Source organism: Hylobates moloch, unplaced genomic scaffold (genome assembly GCF_009828535.3).
Source record: "Hylobates moloch isolate HMO894 unplaced genomic scaffold, HMol_V3 SCAFFOLD_15, whole genome shotgun sequence".
Taxonomy (NCBI): Eukaryota; Metazoa; Chordata; class Mammalia; order Primates; family Hylobatidae; genus Hylobates; species Hylobates moloch.
In genome coordinates, this window is record NW_026652290.1 from 1,424,481 (window position 1) to 1,431,843 (window position 7,363).

Sequence of the window (7,363 nt, forward strand, 5' to 3'; positions counted from 1 at the left end):
ACAGTCCACAGTGAGCTGAAGAGTGAGGTTTCATGGCAGCACGGCCCGGCCCCTCACCCTCTGTCCGCACGAGGGGACCTGTGGGGGCTGTCTTTGCAGGGCACAGATGACCAAAGTCCCTTCTTGCTTCCTGTTCCCTGTCTTGCTCCTGGGGAGAAAGAGGGACCTGATGAGACTTCACACAGGTGCACACATCACCGGGTGCATCTGCAGGCACCGGGCTGGCTGCTTGCAGCCAGGAGAAGGTCAGCGAGAGGGAGTGTGAGTGTGTGTGCATGGAAGTTGGGGCACTGGGCGTCTGACTCCCTCCCCACCCAAGAGAGAAAGGACCCCTCACCATCCCCACTGGCGAGATAGTTTACTTTGCCAACTTGCCATGTTTTTGCAAAAACCAAGATTTTGAAGGAAATGAGTGGCTAGCGCCAGGGCCCAGGCCATGTGGCCCGTCCAACCTCAATGTCACTTGGTGGCAGGGTGGGGTGGGGGGTGGGCAGCAGCATCCCAGCCTTGAGATGCTTCACTTAATTGTTCGTTTCATCAGGCTCTGTTCCTCAATGGCCTTTTGCTATGTGCCTCCCGAGAAATTTGTCTCTTTTTGTATAAATGACAAAATGTTGAAAATGTATTTCCTGAAATAAATGTTTCAAATGCAGAAACCCAGAAGGCTCCTGAGAATGTTTTTTCTGCCCCTGAAGTGCAGTTCTTTGGGCCTTGGGACAGGTTGGGATTAGCTGCAGGTGGGCAAGAAGCGTGGGCGAGAAGAGGTAGGCCGGGCGTGGTGGCTCACGCCTATAATCCCAGCACTTTGGGAGACTGAGGCAGGTGGATCACAAGGTGAGGAGTTTGAGAGCAACCTGGCCAATATTGTGAAACCCCGTTTCTACTAAATATACAAAAATTAGCTGGGCATGGTGGTGTGCAGCTGTAGTCCCAGCTACTTGGGAGGCTGAGGCAGAAGAATCGCTTGAACCCCGGAGGTAGAGGTTGCAGTGAGCCAAGAATATGCCACTGCACTCCAGCCTGGGCGACAGAGCAAGACGCTGTCTCAAAGAAAAAAAAAAAAAAAAAAGAAAAGAAAAGAAAAGAAAGAAAAGGTAAGGCCAGGTTGGAACTGCACATTCAGCTCGGCAGATCTGGCAACAAAAATGCTTATAAGGCATCTGAAACTGTATTCTTATTTTGGGGTAATTTCCCACTGCCAATTCCACCTGTATTTACTTCTACTATCCCCTATCTATATTATCTGTACTACTCTATAATATCCCCTACCTATTCTAATTCATTTGCCAACTCCACTTAGCATGAAGACCACACGCATCATACATGGCTGCAGATAAGGAACGTGAAATGCAAAAATTAACTGAGGCAATGTTTCATAGATTCATCATGGCATGAAGTGAAAGCTGACATGGGTCAGTGGAAAAAATATAGGAGCTACGGTCAGATCTGGATTAAAATCCTATCTCTGCTAATTACTAAAAAAATTTAAGTTATTACTTAATTTTGAGATATCATACATCAAAGTACATAAATGACACCGTTTAAGGGCTAAAGAAAGCACCCCATGTAGATAAACACAACACTGCCAGGGCCCTCACATTTACTTTTGAAATCTAAGTATTTTCCAGTACTCTCGGAGTAACTGTAAAATGAGAGTCCTGAGCTCAGATCCTGAAATGTATTGCTCAATGGGTCTTCAAAGCATCCTCTAGCCTGTAAAAGGATGAGAACTCTACAAATGTCCACAGTGATCTCCTCCCCTCATCCCATCTCTGAGCCTGCATTCCAGGGGACAGGCATCCCATAGATACTGTACCCTCCTTCCCCTTGGACACACACAGGCAACTCCACCCACAACCCCCTTTCCCAAATGAGTTACATACAATCAAATCTGAGAGATGATCTGGTCCAGAGCTGAAGCCACTGGTGTCTGAGTCAGAGGGGCTGCTAGATCGAGAGTCCAGGATGGGCCAGGTGTCCAGGCGTGATCCTCTTAACTGAGGGTGCTGGAAACTAGTCCACCAAGTCAGACCCCAAGGGGATCCAGAGGCAGGAAGCTCACGGGGGGTTTTCCTAGGACATTTCCCAGTGGGTTATGGAGCACGCTCAGTACTTGGAGGACAAAAAAGGAAACCTCATGACCTTTTAGTTTTCTTTGCAGCCAACAGCCTTTCTTCTCCTACAGCCACCCAACAAGAGATACCAAAGGCAAGACCACTAAAAGCACGCCAGCAAAACACAATGTGATGAACAGATACATATCCAGCTCTGAGACCTGGCCACAAGGGCCCTGTTAGAGGAAGTTACAGGCTGACTGAAGACCAGAGTTCCTGCTGTTACAGTAGCAGCAAAACTGCTGGGTTCTGCTACCCAGGCTTAAAAGGTCCATGCCAGCACTTGGGAAACTGTCACTGGGGACCCTGGTCACAGCTGCTATTAATGCCTGGATACACCTACAGCACAGTTAGAAATCCCAAACCATACTTCATCTTTACTGCCTGACAATTTGTTTATTAGAAGAATTCCCACCTTTCTAATGCTATAATAAAGAATTTCAGGCCACACCCCAGAAATCTGGTATAGCATAAGCATACCACCTCATGTGAGAGGTTCACTTATGCAAACTTCTAACATATACAGATTCTCTGCAATGTACCCCTGAACTTGAAATGTTTAGAATGGAAGCAGAATGACATGGTCAAGCCAATTCTTTGATTTAAGACAAACTTGGGATGAAACCCTGTGTCTGACACCTCTTGTATACGTCTGTGAGCTCTGGGAAGCTCACTTAGCTTCTCTGACCCTCTATTTTCTCACCGGCATCTAGGGTGGAGTATCAACTATTTCATAACATTGTCAGGACAGCTCAATAATTAGATACCAGATGGAAAGAGCTCAGCACAGTAGCACCCAGCACATAATAAATATTTAAATATGAAACATAAAAAGAGCAACATTTTCCACACTTGGCCTTGGGGAACCTAAGCAAAGCACACCCTCTATCTGTGAGGATAAGGAATAAGAGGGCTTTGCCATGGAGCGATGGGTGTGCTAAATCTAGGAAAGAAGCCTTAATTTGAAGTCTTTTTTTTTTTTTTCATCTGAAGAATGAGAACATTCACCTCAAAATGGCTGAGGTAAAACCAAAATAATATGTGTAAGTGCTCAATAACTGGCTGTGACTGGCGCCACTTCAGCCCTGACTAGCAATGAAATGAAACACGGGTCACCCAGAGCTGGTTTCCTCCCAGGCCTCTAAGTCAGTTTGAATGCTTGTCTGGAGCTGGAGTCCCAATAAGCAGGAATAAACCTCTCAAGACTGAAATCAAAATCAATGCATGCTTTCAGGGTACCAGACACACATGCCATTGATGGAACCTATACACAAGATCCCAAACATCTCTTAATATGGGACCAGCCCAGCCCACTCTCCTTTAGGTATATGACCTGCCCTTTTGGATAAGACATGGTAGGTGTATCCTTAACATTTAACACAGGGGAAACTGTAGATATATCTATTTATCTAGTTATTATTTTGTAGTAAAGATAGCTTTAATTTTTAAAGAGACTGTCATAATACTGTTTTCCAAGTAGATGGAACTATACCATTGTACATTCCCACCAGCAGTGATGAGAGTTTCAGTCCCTCTACAACCTGGCCAACACCGGGTTTGGTCAATCTTTTTCTATCTAGCCAGTCTAATATGTATGTATGTTGTGGGATGTGGGTGGGGTGGAGCCACATCACATCCAGCAAGGAGTTAGTTTAGCATTTTGTTTTTCAAAGAAACATTCCTAACTTTGAAGTTGCCTTTTGAAGCAGTTTTCAAAGCTCTAACATTTAACTGTATGCTAGAACTAAGTGTCTCAAAATGCTTGGATTGATAACCATCAGAAATAATCCTTGACGAACTTCTCAAACAATCCTTTGGTCGGGTGTGGTGCTTCACGCCTGTAATCCCAGCACTTTGGAAGGTTGAGGCAGGTAGATCACCTGAGGTCAGGAGTTTGAAACCAGCCTGCCTAACATGGCGAAACCCCATCTCTACTGAAAATACAAAAATTAGCCAGGCGTGGAAGGGCACGCCTGTAATCCCAGCTACTTGGGAAGCTGAGGCACAAGAATTGCTTGAACCCAGGAGGCAGAGGTTGCAGTGGGCCGAGATTGCGCCACTACACTCCAGCCTGGGTGACAGAGCAAGACTCTGTCTAAAAAAAAAAAAAAAGTTCCTTGACAAACTCCTGCCTGAAAGAAATCCAAAATCAAAGCCCGTAGAGTCCATGCCCTGAGAAGGCAGAATATGTGAAGATTTTATTCAAGGTTCCACCCTAATGCTGCAAAGCCTGGCAAAGAGGCACTGTGAAAAATCAACAGATCACAAGCATTGGTCTTAAAAGTGGTACCAGTGCCCTGGAGGGCCTCATCCTTTTCCATATTTCACAAAAACAAGTTAGGGTGATGAACAGTGTGGTAACAATTCAAATCACAAAGAACCCTGACAACTAGGTTAAATAGTTTTTATTTTATCTTATTGTCATTTGTTTTTTTTTTTAGACAGGGCCTAGTTCTGTTGCCCAGGCTGGAGTGCAGTGGCTCACTTCAACCTCAATCTTCCTGGGCTCAAGTGATCTTCCCACCTCAGCCTCTAGAACAGCTGGGACCACAGGCATGTGATATCTACCACATCTGGCTGATTTAAAAAAAATTTGTAGTAGAGGTAGCGTCTCACTATGTTGCCCAGGCTGGTCTCAAACTCATGAGCTCAAGCAATCCTCTTACCTCAGCCTCACAAAGTCCTCGGATTACAGGCATGAGCCACTGCACCCAGCTTGATTTTATCTTAAGGGTAACTGAGAGACATGGAAAAGGGGATCTGCAGAGCTGTTGTGTGGATAGCAAAGAAGGCTGACCAGGGAAACTATGGAAAAGTACCAGTAGGAACCAGTGTCCAGCAAAGAGGAAAACTAAGTTGGACTTAAAGGATTTTCTCCAGCAGAGCTCAGATACCTGGATGGACACTGGAGCCATACAGAGCTATGATTTTGTTCCCCTAAGGGGGTATGAAGGAATAAATGGGACAACAGAATTGATGATAACAGCAACAAAGGAAATGAAGAATGGGTCGTACATTATAGGCTAAAGACAGAACAAAGTCAATAGATTAGGAGCAAATAAATGGAAAACCAGTGATTTCAATAGGCTGATAGCTATAAGAGGAATGAGGGTGGCAGACAAGATAAACACGAAGAGGTGGGACATTGAAGATTAAGAGCTCTGAGAATGGCAAGGTCCAGAGTATGGAACTAGAGGTGGCTGACTTAGAATGTGAGAAGTTTGAAATATTAGATAAGTCATTTATGTGGACACTAAAGAGACCGATGGTGGTAACTGGGCCTGGAATTAAACAATGAGATTTTCAGAGACCTGGGACAATCAGTAGGCTCTACTTCGCATAGCAGCATCTTAAAGGAAAAGTCTTCAGCCAAAGCAGAAGATGGGGGGTGCATTCACCAGTAAAAAGAAGAAAGCCAGTTTGTTAACCCTGGAAAAAGGGAGTTTCAAGTGGCGCAGCAGAGAGCTCTGAGAGTTGTCAAGGTTGAAACAGCATAAAGCAGAATGCCAGGAAAAATACTCAAGAGGGGATGCTGCCCCAAAGACTTGTGTCTGAAAACGCCAAAGATGGCAAGTATGGGCTCTGGTAACTGTCCTCACCCAAGGTTTTTTTAAAAGGTATTTTGGAAAGAGTCAAAAAAGCAACATGGTAAGCACTACAGACCCCTTTTCTCATTCACATCAATTTGTATTCACTATTGTGTTGGTACACCTGGTTCACCAGCCGCAAACCCATCTACCTCCACTAACTTGAAAGTTCTCTACTGTGCCTACAAAGGTATCCTGAGGCTTTGTCAAGTTCCTGTACAAAGCTAGGAATTATCTCTGTAGTGATCCTCTAATCTGGCAATAAACCTAAGTAGAAAATGGCATGAAAACCCACGTTGGTCACTAACGAACTCTACTTCCTTAAGTGCTCACAGTTCATGGTCATTCATCTGTTCCGCAATCTGGACCAGGTTCATTTAAGCTTCTAACAACTTACTGAACGTCTAGAACATGCCAAACACTGTGTTAGAAGCACTTTAGGTGAACAGTCTTCACCAAATCCCAAGAAGTGGCTATTACTACTGCATCTTAACAAAAGGAAACCAAGACTTGGGACAGTCAGTTTGTAAAAGTAACAGCTAATGAGTGACAGAGACTGGATTCTTTCCCACTCTAGGACCTAGAGTATTCAGGTCTTAAATCTTATCTAGGGCCTTGCCACTACAGGAACTCATTAAAAATGCATTTTGGCTCCCATCCCAGACCTGAATTAGAATCTGCATTTTTAAAAGATCCCCAGGAGATGTGTATACACATTAAGTTTTAGAAGCACTGATCGATACAAACCCGAGGCTTGCTACTTCAAATTCCTAATCGATTGCCTTATCACACCCAAACATCTCTCATATATAATTATGTCCTCTGACTTAAAGACTGGAGGTTATGGCCAAGTGCAGTAGTTCACGCCTGTAATACCAGCACCTTGGGGGACTGAGGCAGGAGGACTGCTTGAGGCCAGGAGTTCAAGACCACCCTGGACAACATAGCAAGTCCTGTCTCTAAAAAAAATAAATCAGCCAGGCATTATGGCATGCACTGATAGTCCCAATTACTCGGGAGGCTGAGGCAGGAGGATCACTTGAGCCTAGGAGGTTGAGGCTGCAGTGAGCCATGATCGTGCCACTGCACTCCAGACTGGGCAACAGGGCAAAATCCTGTCTCAAAAAAAAAAAAAAAAAAAAGACTGGAGGTTATAATTTAAATACAGTTCTGACACTAAAATGGTAAATACTTAAGAGAAAAAAAAGGCATCAGATAAAGAAATCAACATGGCTATATAGGACGTTTACTTAACAGTTCCTTCTCTCTGAAAACACCGGGTGGGAGTGGAGGACAACAAGGAGGCACGACAGACACAGTAACCATGAACAAAGAAGAACATAAAAAAAGAGTGCTAAGGATGATCACAGTTTCAGGAAAAGTGATGGCTAGAACAAGCTGATCACTGTGAAAAACATTCAAGACAACCCAAGGGACTTTGTAAGCTCATACTGAGCAAAACCGAAAGGAGCAAGGGCCACTTAGAGCAGAAAGAGAAAAATGTTATTAAGGATTTAAGGACATTACTGGGCCACTTGACAAAACTGGAATATGAATGACAGTTTAATCAAAGTAGTGTTATCAACTTTAAATTGACTAAAGTTAACTGTTTTGTTACATATGAATGTATGTAAGATCATCTCTATTCTTTTTTTTTTTTTT